We start from the raw sequence: 16,089 nt of genomic DNA, 5'->3' as shown, positions 1-16,089 counted from the left end.
TCCCGAGTGTCCGAGCTTCTCACCCTATCTCTAAGGGCGCCTAGAAATTCTGTCTATAAAAATTATGAACAGAACCGGTGACAAAGGGTAGCCCTGCCAGAGTCCAACATGCACCGGGAAGAAGTCCACCTCTGAGCCCTCAGCCTCTGCTTCCTCAATGGAAGACGTGACGGCGGGATTGAGGAGATCCTCGAAGTATTCCTTCCACCGTCCGACGACATCCCCAGTTGAGGTCAATAGCCGCCCACCCCTACTGTAAACAGCATTGGTAGGGGACTGTTTCCCCCTCCTGTGGCACCGGACAGTTTGCCAGAATCTCTTTGAGGCCAGCCGACATTCCTTCTCAATGGCCTCACCTAACTCCTCCCAGGCCAGAGTTTTTGCCTCCACAACCACCCGGGCCGCAGTCCGCTTGGCCTGCCTGTACCTGTCAGATGCCTCCAGAGTCCCACAAGCCAACCAGGCCCGATAGGACTCCTTCTTCAGCTTGACGGCATCCTTTACTTCTGGTGTCCACCACCGGGTTTGGGGATTGCCGCCTCGACAGGCACCGGAGACCTTATGTCATCGACAATGGAGGTGGAGAACATGGTCCACTCAGACTTAATATCTCCAACCTCCCTCGGGATCTGGTCGTAGCTCTGCCAGAGGTGAGAGTTGAACATCTCTCTGACAGGAGATTCGGCCAAACGTTCCCAGCGAACCCTTACAGTACGCATGGGTCTGCCGAGTCTGTCCAGCCTCTCCCCCCCCATCGGATCCAACTCACCACCAGGTGGTGATCAGTTGACAGCTCCGACCCTCTTTCCACCCGAGTGTCCAAGACATACGGCCGCAGGTCAGATGAAACGACCACAAAGTTGATCATCGACCTACGACCTAGGGTGTCCTAGTGCCACGCGCACTGGTGGACACCCTTATGCTTGAACATTGTGTTTGTTACGGACAAACTGTGACTAGCACAGAAGTCCAATAACTGAACACCACTCGGGTTCAGGTCAGAGGGGCCGTTCCTCCCAATCACGCCCTTCCAGGTGTCATTGTCTTTGCCCACGTGAGTGTTGAAGTCCTCCAGTAGAACAACGGAGTACCCAGTCGGAGCACTTTCCAGCACTCCTCCCAGAGACCCCTCACGCACAATCTCAGGCTCCTTCCCGGCCAGCGAGGTGATGTTCCACGCCCCTAAGGCTAGTTTCCGTGTCCAGGGATCGGGTCGCCGAGGCGCCTGCCTTCGACTGCCGCCCAAACATCGGCCCCTTACGGCTCCTCCTGCAGGTGGTGAGCCCACGAGAAGGCAGTCCCACATCACTCCTTCGGGCTGAGCCCGGCCAGACCCCGTGGGGAGAGGCCCGGCCACCAGGCGCTCGCATACGAGCCCCAACCCCGGGCCTGGCTCCAGGGTGGGGCCCCGGCTGCGCCATACCAGGCGACGTCACTGCCCTTGGATCGTTTTTTCATAAGGGTATTTTGAACCGCTCTTAGTCTGACCCGACCTGTTTGCCTTAGGAGACCCTACCAGGGACATATAGCCCCAGACAATAGAGAAGCCTCTCGCTGCATCCTGCGGTGGAGATCCAACCCGGCCCCATCCAAGTGTGACGTCAGAAGCTACCACGCCCATGCCCAAATTGGACACATTCTCGTTAACATTTAAAAACAGGAAGAACTATCGAGAAGAGAAGACTAGAAGACGAAGGTAACTGCGAAACAAAATGCACAAAACACACTTGCGGTTTTAGTATAAACACTGTTTAACATAGCCTAATACGAATGAGCTGTATGAGAATGAGATGTTACCTGTTGTAAGCTGCTCTTATCACTTTATTAGTAGTTTGTAATGTGTGCGGCTGATCACTTGACTAGCATGCCTGCTCCGCAATTAGCGCGAAAGCCCGCGATATGTAATAATTTATTACAGGTAGCTAAACTTAACATTTCATATTTGACATAATTTTTTAGGTCATAAATGTTAAACGAATGACAAAAAATAATCAGGCAAACTAATAGCCATTTTGAACTGAAAATTAGTATAAAAAATAGTAACGTGTAATGTAATAATTAGTTTACTGTCATTGTTGTGAGGGGACAAGAAACATTAACAAAGCCGTTTTCATCATTTTAGGCACATGAGTAATAATGAATGTATACATATTGAGAATATAATACAAATTGTAGCCTTTAGTACAAAGCTATGTCTTCAGAGGGGAAGAGAAAGTGATGAAGAGACTGAGGAAAAAAGAAAGAGTGAGATGAGAGGTGAGGCTCTCCTCTCCTTTGACAAATAATCTACTGCCCACTGACATGGTTTTAAAGCAATTTCATATCCTTTTTTTAGGTCTTCAAACGTCTTGAAAATGCAAATATCAGATAACTAAAAAATGTGAAGCCCCTACCAACCTCAAATTTAGGACCTCTTTGATTATAAAGCCCTGTATTAGGCATACAAACAATAATAAATGTGTAGCCTATACATATTGTGAATGCATTTGATAAACTTAATTACCAAGCTTTAGCTTTCAGTAATAAACGCGTCTGAAAAAAAATTATTCATAGGCAAAATCAACCTATATCAGTTGACCCTATGTTTACTTTCTTCACTGACAGAAAAATGAAAAGCCTATATCAGTCAAAAATCAGTTAGGAGTTAAATTTAAACTTAAATTTAGCTTATCCTTACATTTTTTGTTTGTTTTTGGGGGCGTGTTAGAGTGGGATTTTGTTAGGTGGTCCTCAGAAAAAAAATGGAAGATAAAGTGGTCCTTGGGCTGAAAAAGTTTGAGAAACACTGGTCTAGAGCCTCCATTTTTGCACTCAGGTTTAAGTCTCATGGCCCTCTATCAGAATCCAGAGTTTTGAGAGGATTGGAGAAACTTCATTTTTCGCCTGAAAAAAAAAAAACGAAAGGGGTACCACTGTCGTTTTTTTTTCGGGTCGAAATTTTGAGTTTCGATAACTCAGCTCTGGAAGGGTCTAGAGCCTCCATTTTTGCACTCAGGTTTAAGTCTCATGGCCCTCTATCATAATCCAGAGTTTTGAGAAGATTGGAGAAACTTTATTTTTCGCCCGAAAAAAAAACAAAAAACGAAAGGGGTACCACTGTCGTTTTTTTTTTTCGGGTCGAAATTTTGAGTTTCGATATCTTAGCTCTGGAAGGGTCTAGAGCCTCCATTTTTGCACTCAGGTTTAAGTCTCATGGCCCTCTATCAGAATCCAGAGTTTTGAGAGGATTGGAGAAACTTCATTTTTCGCCTGAAAAAAAAACGAAAGGGGTACCACTGTCGTTTTTTTTTTTCGGGTCGAAATTTTGAGTTTCGATATCTCAGCTCTGGAAGGGTCTAGAGCCCCCATTTTTGCACTCATTTTTAAGTCTCATGGCCCTCTATTAGAATCCAGAGTTTTGAGATGATTGGAGAAACTTTATTTTTCGCCCGAAAAAAAAAACGAAAGTGGTACCACTGCCTTTTTTTTTTTTTGGGTCGAAATTTTGAGTTTCGATATCTCAGCTCTGGAAGGGTCTAGAGCCTCAATTTTTGCAGTCAGGTTTAAGTCTCATGGCCCTCTATCAGAATCCAGAGTTTTGAGAAGATTGGAGAAACATCATTTTTCGCCCAAAAAAAAAAAAACCGAAAGGGGTACCACTGTCGTTTTTTTTTTGGGTCGAAATTTTGAGTTTCGATATCTCAGCTCTGGAAGGGTCTAGAGCCTCAATTTTTTTGCAGTCAGGTTTAAGTCTCATGGACCACTATCAGAATCCAGAGTTTTGAGAAGATTGGAGAAACATCATTTTTCGCCCAAAAAAAAACAAAAAAACGAAAGGGGTACCACTGTCGTTTTTTTTTTGGGGTCGAAATTTTGAGTTTCGATATCTCAGCTCTGGAAGGGTCTAGAGCCTCCATTTTTGCACTCAGGTTTAAGTTTCATGGCCCTCTATTAGAATCCAGAGTTTTGAGAAGATTGGAGAAACTTAATTTTTCGCCCGAAAAAAAACCCGAAAGGGGTACCACTGTGGTTTTTTTTTTTCGGGTCGAAATTTTGAGTTTCAATATCTTAGCTCTGGAAGGGTCTAGAGCCTTCATTTTTGCACTCAGGTTTAAGTCTCATGGCCCTCTATTAGAATCCAGAGTTTTGAGAAGATTGGAGAAACTTTATTTTTCGCCCGAAAAAAAAAAACGAAAGGCGTACCACTGTCGTTTTTTTTTCGGGTCGAAATTTTGAGTTTCGATATCTCAGCTCTGGAAGGGTCTAGAGCCTCCATTTTTGCACTCAGGTTTAAGTCTCATGGCCCTCTATTAGAATCCAGAGTTTTGAGAAGATTGGAGAAACTTAATTTTTCGCCCGAAAAAAAAAACGAAAGGGGTACCACTGTCGTTTTTTTTTCGTGACGAAATTTTGAGTTTCGATATCTCAGCTCTGGAAGGGTCTAGAGCCTCCATTTTTGCACTCAGGTTTAAGTCTCATGGCCCTCTATCAGAATCCAGAGTTTTGAGAGGATTGGAGAAACTTCATTTTTCGCCTAAAAAAAAAAACGAAAGGGGTACCACTGTCATTTTTTTTTTCGGGTTGAAATTTTGAGTTTCGATATCTCAGCTCTGGAAGGGTCTAGAGCCTCCATTTTTGCACTCAGGTTTAAGTCTCATGGCCCTCTATCATAATATAAAGTTTTGAGAAGATTGGAGAAACTTGATTTTTCGCCCGAAAACTGAAAAAAACGTAAGGGGTAACACTGTCGTTTTTTTTTCGGGTCGAAATTTTGAGTTTCGATTTCTCAGCTCTGGAAGGGTCTAGAGCCTCCATTTTTGCGCTCAGGTCAAAGTCTCGCGGCCCTCTATCATAATCCAGAGTTTTGAGAAGATTGAAGAAACTTGATTTTTCGCCCGAAAACTGAAAAAAACGTAAGGGGTAACACTGTCGTTTTTTTTTCGGGTCGAAATTTTGAGTTTCGATATCTCAGCTCTGGAAGGGTCTAGAGCCTCCATTTTTGCGCTCAGGTCAAAGTCTCGCGGCCCTCTATCATAATCCAGAGTTTTGAGAAGATTGGAGAAACTTGATTTTTCGCCCGAAAACTGAAAAAAACGTAAGGGGTAACACTGTCGTTTTTTTTTTCGGGTCGAAATTTTGAGTTTCGATATCTCAGCTCTGGAAGGGTCTAGAGCCTCCATTTTTGCGCTCAGGTCAAAGTCTCGCGGCCCTCTATCATAATCCAGAGTTTTGAGAAGATTGGAGAAACTTGATTTTTCGCCCGAAAACTGAAAAAAACGTAAGGGGTGACACTGTCGTTTTTTTTTTCGGGTCGAAATTTTGAGTTTCGATATCTCAGCTCTGGAAGGGTCTAGAGCCTCCATTTTTGCACTCAGGTTTAAGTCTCATGGCCCTCTATCAGAATCCAGAGTTTTGAGAGGATTGGAGAAACTTCATTTTTCGCCCGAAAAAAAAAACGAAAGGCGTACCACTGTCGTTTTTTTTTTCGTGACGAAATTTTGAGTTTCGATATCTCAGCTCTGGAAGGGTCTAGAGCCTCCATTTTTGCACTCAGGTTTAAGTCTCATGGCCCTCTATCAGAATCCAGTGTTTTGAGAGGATTGGAGAAACTTCATTTTTCGCCCGAAAACTGAAAAAAACGTAAGGGGTAACACTGTCGTTTTTTTTTTCGGGTCGAAATTTTGAGTTTCGATATCTCAGCTCTGGAAGGGTCTAGAGCCTCCATTTTTGCGCTCAGGTCAAAGTCTCGCGGCCCTATATCATAATCCAGAGTTTTGAGAAGATTGGAGAAACTTGATTTTTCGCCCAAAAACTGAAAAAAACGTAAGGGGTAACACTGTCGTTTTTTTTTTCGGGTCGAAATTTTGAGTTTCGATATCTCAGCTCTGGAAGGGTCTAGAGCCTCCATTTTTGCACTCAGGTTTAAGTCTCATGGCCCTCTATCAGAATCCAGAGTTTTGAGAGGATTGGAGAAACTTCATTTTTCGCCCGAAAAAAAACCCCGAAAGGGGTACCACTGTGTTTTTTTTTTTCGGGTCGAAATTTTGAGTTTCAATATCTTAGCTCTGGAAGGGTCTAGAGCCTTCATTTTTGCACTCAGGTTTAAGTCTCATGGCCCTCTATTAGAATCCAGAGTTTTGAGAAGATTGGAGAAACTTTATTTTTCGCCCGAAAAAAAAAAACGGAAGGCGTACCACTGTCGTTTTTTTTCGGGTCGAAATTTTGAGTTTCGATATCTCAGCTCTGGAAGGGTCTAGAGCCTCAATTTTTGCACGCAGGTTTAAGTCTCATGGCCCTCTATCAGAATCCAGAGTTTTGAGAGGATTGGAGAAACTTCATTTTTCGCCTAAAAAAAAAAACGAAAGGGGTACCACTGTCATTTTTTTTTCCGGGTCGAAATTTTGAGTTTCGATTTCTCAGCTCTGGAAGGGTCTAGAGCCTCCATTTTTGCGCTCAGGTCAAAGTCTCGCGGCCCTCTATCATAATCCAGAGTTTTGAGAAGATTGGAGAAACTTGATTTTTCGCCCGAAAACTGAAAAAAACGTAAGGGGTAACACTGTCGTTTTTTTTTCGGGTCGGAAATTTTGAGTTTCGATATCTCAGCTCTGGAAGGGTCTAGAGCCCCCATTTTTGCGCTCAGGTCAAAGTCTCGCGGCCCTCTATAATAATCCAGAGTTTTGAGAAGATTGGAGAAACTTGATTTTTCGCCCGAAAACTGAAAAAAACGTAAGGGGTACCACTGTGGGTTTTTTTCGGGTCGAAATTTTGAGTTTCGATATCTCAGCTCTGGAAGGGTCTAGAGCCTCCATTTTTGCGCTCATGTCAAAGTCTCACGGCCCTCTATCATAATCCAGAGTTTTGAGAAGATTGGAGAAACTTGATTTTTCGCCCGAAAACTGAAAAAAACGTAAGGGGTAACACTGTCGTTTTTTTTTCGGGTCGAAATTTTTAGTTTCGATATCTTAGCTCTGGAAGGGTCTAGAGCCTTCATTTTTGCACTCAGGTTTAAGTCTCATGGCCCTCTATTAGAATCCAGAGTTTTGAGAAGATTGGAGAAACTTTATTTTTCGCCCGAAAAAAAAAACGAAAGGCGTACCACTGTCGTTTTTTTTCGGGTCGAAATTTTGAGTTTCGATATCTCAGCTCTGGAAGGGTCTAGAGCCTCCATTTTTGCACGCAGGTTTAAGTCTCATGGCCCTCTATCAGAATCCAGAGTTTTGAGAGGATTGGAGAAACTTCATTTTTCGCCTAAAAAAAAAAACGAAAGGGGTACCACTGTCATTTTTTTTTTCGGGTCGAAATTTTGAGTTTCGATATCTCAGCTCTGGAATGGTCTAGAGCCCCCATTTTTGCACTCAGGTTTAAGTCTCATGGCCCTCTATCATAATATAGAGTTTTGAGAAGATTGGAGAAACTTGATTTTTCGCCCGAAAACTGAAAAAAAAACGTAAGGGGTAACACTGTCGTTTTTTTTTCGGGTCGAAATTTTGAGTTCCGATTTCTCAGCTCTGGAAGGGTCTAGAGCCTCCATTTTTGCGCTCAGGTCAAAGTCTCGCGGCCCTCTATCATAATCCAGAGTTTTGAGAAGATTGGAGAAACTTGATTTTTCGCCCGAAAACTGAAAAAAACGTAAGGGGTAACACTGTCGTTTTTTTTTTCGGGTCGAAATTTTGAGTTTCGATATCTCAGCTCTGGAAGGGTCTAGAGCCTCCATTTTTGCGCTCAGGTCAAAGTCTCGCGGCCCTCTATCATAATCCAGAGTTTTGAGAAGATTGGAGAAACTAGATTTTTCGCCCAAAAACTGAAAAAAACGTAAGGGGTAACACTGTCGTTTTTTTTTCGGGTCGAAATTTTGAGTTTCGATATCTCAGCTCTGGAAGGGTCTAGAGCCTCCATTTTTGCACTCAGGTTTAAGTCTCATGGCCCTCTATCAGAATCCAGAGTTTTGAGAGGATTGGAGAAACTTCATTTTTCGCCCGAAAAAAAAAACGAAAGGGGTACCACTGTGGTTTTTTTTTTTCGGGTCGAAATTTTGAGTTTCGATATCTCAGCTCTGGAAGGGTCTAGAGCCTCCATTTTTGCACTCAGGTTTAAGTCTCATGGCCCTCTATTAGAATCCAGAGTTTTGAGAAGATTGGAGAAACTTTATTTTTCGCCCGAAAAAAAAAAACGAAAGGGGTACCACTGTCGGTTTTTTTTCGTGACGAAATTTTGAGTTTCGATATCTCAGCTCTGGAAGGGTCTAGAGCCTCCATTTTTGCACTCAGGTTTAAGTCTCATGGCCCTCTATCAGAATCCAGAGTTTTGAGAGGATTGGAGAAACTTCATTTTTCGCCTAAAAAAAAAAGCGAAAGGGGTACCACTGTCATTTTTTTTTTCGGGTCGAAATTTTGAGTTTCGATATCTCAGCTCTGGAAGGGTCTAGAGCCTCCATTTTTGCACTCAGGTTTAAGTCTCATGGCCCTCTATCATAATATAGAGTTTTGAGAAGATTGGAGAAACTTGATTTTTCGCCCGAAAACTGAAAAAAACGTAAGGGGTAACACTGTCGTTTTTTTTTCGGGTCGAAATTTTGAGTTTCGATTTCTCAGCTCTGGAAGGGTCTAGAGCCTCCATTTTTGCGCTCAGGTCAAAGTCTCGCGGCCCTCTATAATAATCCAGAGTTTTGAGAAGATTGAAGAAACTTGATTTTTCGCCCGAAAACTGAAAAAAACGTAAGGGGTAACACTGTCGTTTTTTTTTCGGGTCGAAATTTTGAGTTTCGATATCTCAGCTCTGGAAGGGTCTAGAGCCTCCATTTTTGCGCTCAGGTCAAAGTCTCGCGGCCCTCTATCATAATCCAGAGTTTTGAGAAGATTGGAGAAACTTGATTTTTCGCCCGAAAACTAAAAAAAACGTAAGGGGTAACACTGTCGTTTTTTTTTTCGGGTCGAAATTTTGAGTTTCGATATCTCAGCTCTGGAAGGGTCTAGAGCCTCCATTTTTGCGCTCAGGTCAAAGTCTCGCGGCCCTCTATCATAATCCAGAGTTTTGAGAAGATTGGAGAAACTTGATTTTTCGCCCGAAAACTGAAAAAAACGTAAGGGGTAACACTGTCGTTTTTTTTTTCGGGTCGAAATTTTGAGTTTCGATATCTCAGCTCTGGAAGGGTCTAGAGCCTCCATTTTTGCGCTCAGGTCAAAGTCTCGCGGCCCTCTATCATAATCCAGAGTTTTGAGAAGATTGGAGAAACTTCATTTTTCGCCCGAAAACTGAAAAAAACGTAAGGGGTAATGTCGTTTTTTTTTTCGGGTCGAAATTTTGAGTTTCGATATCTCAGCTCTGGAAGGGTCTAGAGCCTCCATTTTTGCGCTCAGGTCAAAGTCTCGCGGCCCTCTATCATAATCCAGAGTTTTGAGAAGATTGGAGAAACTTGATTTTTCGCCCAAAAACTGAAAAAAACGTAAGGGGTAACACTGTCGTTTTTTTTTTCGGGTCGAAATTTTGAGTTTCGATATCTCAGCTCTGGAAGGGTCTAGAGCCTCCATTTTTGCACTCAGGTTTAAGTCTCATGGCCCTCTATCAGAATCCAGAGTTTTGAGAGGATTGGAGAAACTTCATTTTTCGCCCGAAAAAAAACCCCGAAAGGGGTACCACTGTGTTTTTTTTTTCGGGTCGAAAATTTGAGTTTCAATATCTTAGCTCTGGAAGGGTCTAGAGCCTTCATTTTTGCACTCAGGTTTAAGTCTCATGGCCCTCTATTAGAATCCAGAGTTTTGAGAAGATTGGAGAAACTTTATTTTTCGCCCGAAAAAAAAAAACGAAAGGCGTACCACTGTCGTTTTTTTTTCGGGTCGAAATTTTGAGTTTCGATATCTCAGCTCTGGAAGGGTCTAGAGCCTCCATTTTTGCACTCAGGTCAAAGTCTCGCGGCCCTCTATCATAATCCAGAGTTTTGAGAAGATTGGAGAAACTTGATTTTTCGCCCGAAAACTGAAAAAAACGTAAGGGGTAACACTGTCGTTTTTTTTTTCGGGTCGAAATTTTGAGTTTCGATATCTCAGCTCTGGAAGGGTCTAGAGCCTCCATTTTTGCGCTCAGGTCAAAGTCTCGCGGCCCTATATCATAATCCAGAGTTTTGAGAAGATTGGAGAAACTTGATTTTTCGCCCAAAAACTGAAAAAAACGTAAGGGGTAACACTGTGGGTTTTTTTTCGGGTCGAAATTTTGAGTTTCGATATCTCAGCTCTGGAAGGGTCTAGAGCCTCCATTTTTGCACTCAGGTTTAAGTCTCATGGCCCTCTATCAGAATCCAGAGTTTTGAGAGGATTGGAGAAACTTCATTTTTCGCCCGAAAAAAAACCCCGAAAGGGGTACCACTGTGTTTTTTTTTTTCGGGTCGAAATTTTGAGTTTCAATATCTTAGCTCTGGAAGGGTCTAGAGCCTTCATTTTTGCACTCAGGTTTAAGTCTCATGGCCCTCTATTAGAATCCAGAGTTTTGAGAAGATTGGAGAAACTTTATTTTTCGCCCGAAAAAAAAAAACGGAAGGCGTACCACTGTCGTTTTTTTTCGGGTCGAAATTTTGAGTTTCGATATCTCAGCTCTGGAAGGGTCTAGAGCCTCAATTTTTGCACGCAGGTTTAAGTCTCATGGCCCTCTATCGGAATCCAGAGTTTTGAGAGGATTGGAGAAACTTCATTTTTCGCCTAAAAAAAAAAACGAAAGGGGTACCACTGTCATTTTTTTTTCCGGGTCGAAATTTTGAGTTTCGATTTCTCAGCTCTGGAAGGGTCTAGAGCCTCCATTTTTGCGCTCAGGTCAAAGTCTCGCGGCCCTCTATCATAATCCAGAGTTTTGAGAAGATTGGAGAAACTTGATTTTTCGCCCGAAAACTGAAAAAAACGTAAGGGGTAACACTGTCGGTTTTTTTTCGGGTCGGAAATTTTGAGTTTCGATATCTCAGCTCTGGAAGGGTCTAGAGCCCCCATTTTTGCGCTCAGGTCAAAGTCTCGCGGCCCTCTATCATAATCCAGAGTTTTGAGAAGATTGGAGAAACTTGATTTTTCGCCCGAAAACTGAAAAAAACGTAAGGGGTACCACTGTGGGTTTTTTTCGGGTCGAAATTTTGAGTTTCGATATCTCAGCTCTGGAAGGGTCTAGAGCCTCCATTTTTGCGCTCAGGTCAAAGTCTCGCGGCCCTCTATCATAATCCAGAGTTTTGAGAAGATTGGAGAAACTTGATTTTTCGCCCGAAAACTGAAAAAACGTTAGGGGTAACACTGTCGTTTTTTTTTTCGGGTCGAAATTTTGAGTTTCGATATCTCAGCTCTGGAAGGGTCTAGAGCCTCTATTTTTGCGCTCATGTCAAAGTCTCGCGGCCCTCTATCATAATCCAGAGTTTTGAGAAGATTGGAGAAACTTGATTTTTCGCCCGAAAACTGAAAAAAACGTAAGGGGTAACACTGTCGTTTTTTTTTCGGGTCGAAATTTTTAGTTTCGATATCTTAGCTCTGGAAGGGTCTAGAGCCTTCATTTTTGCACTCAGGTTTAAGTCTCATGGCCCTCTATTAGAATCCAGAGTTTTGAGAAGATTGGAGAAACTTGATTTTTCGCCCGAAAAAAAAAAAACGAAAGGCGTACCACTGTCGTTTTTTTTTCGGGTCGAAATTTTGAGTTTCGATATCTCAGCTCTGGAAGGGTCTAGAGCCTCCATTTTTGCACTCAGGTTTAAGTCTCATGGCCCTCTATTAGAATCCAGAGTTTTGAGAAGATTGGAGAAACTTTATTTTTCGCCCGAAAAAAAAACACGAAAGGCGTACCACTGTCGTTTTTTTTCGGGTCGAAATTTTGAGTTTCGATATCTCAGCTCTGGAAGGGTCTAGAGCCTCCATTTTTGCACGCAGGTTTAAGTCTCATGGCCCTCTATCAGAATCCAGAGTTTTGAGAGGATTGGAGAAACTTCATTTTTCGCCTAAAAAAAAAAACGAAAGGGGTACCACTGTCATTTTTTTTTTCGGGTCGAAATTTTGAGTTTCGATATCTCAGCTCTGGAAGGGTCTAGAGCCTCCATTTTTGCACTCAGGTTTAAGTCTCATGGCCCTCTATCATAATATAGAGTTTTGAGAAGATTGGAGAAACTTGATTTTTCGCCCGAAAACTGAAAAAAACGTAAGGGGTAACACTGTCGTTTTTTTTTCGGGTCGAAATTTTGAGTTTCGATTTCTCAGCTCTGGAAGGGTCTAGAGCCTCCATTTTTGCGCTCAGGTCAAAGTCTCGCGGCCCTCTATCATAATCCAGAGTTTTGAGAAGATTGGAGAAACTTGATTTTTCGCCCGAAAACTGAAAAAAACGTAAGGGGTAACACTGTCGTTTTTTTTTTGGGTCGAAATTTTGAGTTTCGATATCTCAGCTCTGGAAGGGTCTAGAGCCCCCATTTTTGCGCTCAGGTCAAAGTCTCGCGGCCCTCTATCATAATCCAGAGTTTTGAGAAGATTGGAGAAACTTGATTTTTCGCCCGAAAACTGAAAAAAACGTAAGGGGTACCACTGTGGTTTTTTTTCGGGTCGAAATTTTGAGTTTCGATATCTCAGCTCTGGAAGGGTCTAGAGCCCCCATTTTTGCGCTCAGGTCAAAAGTCTCGCGGCCCTCTATCATAATCCAGAGTTTTGAGAAGATTGGAGAAACTTGATTTTTCGCCCGAAAACTGAAAAAAACGTAAGGGGTAACACTGTCGTTTTTTTTTTCGGGTCGAAATTTTGAGTTTCGATATCTCAGCTCTGGAAGGGTCTAGAGCCTCTATTTTTGCGCTCAGGTCAAAGTCTCGCGGCCCTCTATCATAATCCAGAGTTTTGAGAAGATTGGAGAAACTTGATTTTTCGCCCGAAAACTGAAAAAAACGTAAGGGGTAACACTGTCGTTTTTTTTTTCGGGTCGAAATTTTGAGTTTCGATATCTCAGCTCTGGAAGGGTCTAGAGCCTCCATTTTTGCGCTCAGGTCAAAGTCTCGCGGCTCTCTATCATAATCCAGAGTTTTGAGAAGATTGGAGAAACTTGATTTTTCGCCCAAAAACTGAAAAAAACATAAGGGGTAACACTGTCGTTTTTTTTTTCGGGTCGAAATTTTGAGTTTCGATATCTCAGCTCTGGAAGGGTCTAGAGCCTCCATTTTTGCACTCAGGTTTAAGTCTCATGGCCCTCTATCAGAATCCAGAGTTTTGAGAGGATTGGAGAAACTTCATTTTTCGCCCGAAAAAAAAAAACGAAAGGGGTACCACTGTGTTTTTTTTTTTTCGGGTCGAAATTTTGAGTTTCAATATCTTAGCTCTGGAAGGGTCTAGAGCCTTCATTTTTGCACTCAGGTTTAAGTCTCATGGCCCTCTATTAGAATCCAGAGTTTTGAGAAGATTGGAGAAACGTTATTTTTCGCCCGAAAAAACAAAACGAAAGGCGTACCACTGTCGTTTTTTTTGGGGTCGAAATTTTGAGTTTCGATATCTCAGCTCTGGAAGGGTCTAGAGCCTCCATTTTTGCACGCAGGTTTAAGTCTCATGGCCCTCTATCAGAATCCAGAGTTTTGAGAGGATTGGAGAAACTTCATTTTTCGCCTAAAAAAAAAAACGAAAGGGGTACCACTGTCATTTTTTTTTCGGGTCGAAATTTTGAGTTTCGATATCTCAGCTCTGGAAGGGTCTAGAGCCTCCATTTTTGCACTCAGGTTTAAGTCTCATGGCCCTCTATCATAATATAGAGTTTTGAGAAGATTGGAGAAACTTGATTTTTCGCCCGAAAACTGAAAAAAAAACGTAAGGGGTAACACTGTCGTTTTTTTTTCGGGTCGAAATTTTGAGTTTCGATTTCTCAGCTCTGGAAGGGTCTAGAGCCTCCATTTTTGCGCTCAGGTCAAAGTCTCGCGGCCCTCTATCATAATCCAGAGTTTTGAGAAGATTGGAGAAACTTGATTTTTCGCCCGAAAACTGAAAAAAACGTAAGGGGTACCACTGTGGTTTTTTTTTTTTCGGGTCGAAATTTTGAGTTTCAATATCTTAGCTCTGGAAGGGTCTAGAGCCTTCATTTTTGCACTCAGGTTTAAGTCTCATGGCCCTCTATTAGAATCCAGAGTTTTGAGAGGATTGGAGAAACTTAATTTTTCGCCTGAAAAAAAAAAACGAAAGGGGTACCACTGTCGTTTTTTTTTCGTGACGAAATTTTGAGTTTCGATATCTCAGCTCTGGAAGGGTCTAGAGCCTTCATTTTTGCACTCAGGTTTAAGTCTCATGGCCCTCTATCAGAATCCAGAGTTTTGAGAGGATTGGAGAAACTTCATTTTTCGCCCGAAAAAAAAAACGAAAGGGGTACCACTGTGGTTTTTTTTTTTCGGGTCGAAATTTTGAGTTTCGATATCTCAGCTCTGGAAGGGTCTAGAGCCTCCATTTTTGCACTCAGGTTTAAGTCTCATGGCCCTCTATTAGAATCCAGAGTTTTGAGAAGATTGGAGAAACTTTATTTTTCGCCCGAAAAAAAAAAACGAAAGGGGTACCACTGTCGGTTTTTTTTCGTGACGAAATTTTGAGTTTCGATATCTCAGCTCTGGAAGGGTCTAGAGCCTCCATTTTTGCACTCAGGTTTAAGTCTCATGGCCCTCTATCAGAATCCAGAGTTTTGAGAGGATTGGAGAAACTTCATTTTTCGCCTAAAAAAAAAAGCGAAAGGGGTACCACTGTCATTTTTTTTTTCGGGTCGAAATTTTGAGTTTCGATATCTCAGCTCTGGAAGGGTCTAGAGCCTCCATTTTTGCACTCAGGTTTAAGTCTCATGGCCCTCTATCATAATATAGAGTTTTGAGAAGATTGGAGAAACTTGATTTTTCGCCCGAAAACTGAAAAAAACGTAAGGGGTAACACTGTCGTTTTTTTTTCGGGTCGAAATTTTGAGTTTCGATTTCTCAGCTCTGGAAGGGTCTAGAGCCTCCATTTTTGCGCTCAGGTCAAAGTCTCGCGGCCCTCTATAATAATCCAGAGTTTTGAGAAGATTGAAGAAACTTGATTTTTCGCCCGAAAACTGAAAAAAACGTAAGGGGTAACACTGTCGTTTTTTTTTCGGGTCGAAATTTTGAGTTTCGATATCTCAGCTCTGGAAGGGTCTAGAGCCTCCATTTTTGCGCTCAGGTCAAAGTCTCGCGGCCCTCTATCATAATCCAGAGTTTTGAGAAGATTGGAGAAACTTGATTTTTCGCCCGAAAACTAAAAAAAACGTAAGGGGTAACACTGTCGTTTTTTTTTTCGGGTCGAAATTTTGAGTTTCGATATCTCAGCTCTGGAAGGGTCTAGAGCCTCCATTTTTGCGCTCAGGTCAAAGTCTCGCGGCCCTCTATCATAATCCAGAGTTTTGAGAAGATTGGAGAAACTTGATTTTTCGCCCGAAAACTGAAAAAAACGTAAGGGGTAACACTGTCGTTTTTTTTTTCGGGTCGAAATTTTGAGTTTCGATATCTCAGCTCTGGAAGGGTCTAGAGCCTCCATTTTTGCGCTCAGGTCAAAGTCTCGCGGCCCTCTATCATAATCCAGAGTTTTGAGAAGATTGGAGAAACTTCATTTTTCGCCCGAAAACTGAAAAAAACGTAAGGGGTAATGTCGTTTTTTTTTTCGGGTCGAAATTTTGAGTTTCGATATCTCAGCTCTGGAAGGGTCTAGAGCCTCCATTTTTGCGCTCAGGTCAAAGTCTCGCGGCCCTCTATCATAATCCAGAGTTTTGAGAAGATTGGAGAAACTTGATTTTTCGCCCAAAAACTGAAAAAAACGTAAGGGGTAACACTGTCGTTTTTTTTTTCGGGTCGAAATTTTGAGTTTCGATATCTCAGCTCTGGAAGGGTCTAGAGCCTCCATTTTTGCACTCAGGTTTAAGTCTCATGGCCCTCTATCAGAATCCAGAGTTTTGAGAGGATTGGAGAAACTTCATTTTTCGCCCGAAAAAAAACCCCGAAAGGGGTACCACTGTGTTTTTTTTTTCGGGTCGAAAATTTGAGTTTCAATATCTTAGCTCTGGAAGGGTCTAGAGCCTTCATTTTTGCACTCAGGTTTAAGTCTCATGGCCCTCTATTAGAATCCAGAGTTTTGAGAAGATTGGAGAAAC

General features: G+C 42.4%; 1 long non-coding RNA gene across 2 annotated transcripts in view; it reads left to right on the top strand.

Annotated features, from left to right (window-relative positions):
* Positions 1–1,550: 1,550 nt before the first annotated feature.
* LOC148976974 (uncharacterized) overlaps positions 1,551–16,089 on the top strand; it is a 28,040-nt gene continuing 13,501 nt past the window's right edge. For both annotated transcript variants that reach the window (XR_016145697.1, XR_016145696.1), the window contains exon 1: positions 1,551–1,696. This is a non-coding gene — a long non-coding RNA (uncharacterized LOC148976974). The remainder of the gene's footprint in view (positions 1,697–16,089) is intronic.

The sequence above is a fragment of the Pimephales promelas genome, chromosome 12, assembly GCF_988280905.1.
Source record: "Pimephales promelas chromosome 12, fPimPro1.hap1.1, whole genome shotgun sequence".
NCBI lineage: Eukaryota > Metazoa > Chordata > Actinopteri > Cypriniformes > Leuciscidae > Pimephales > Pimephales promelas.
This window is presented reverse-complemented; position numbering and strand designations above follow the sequence as displayed.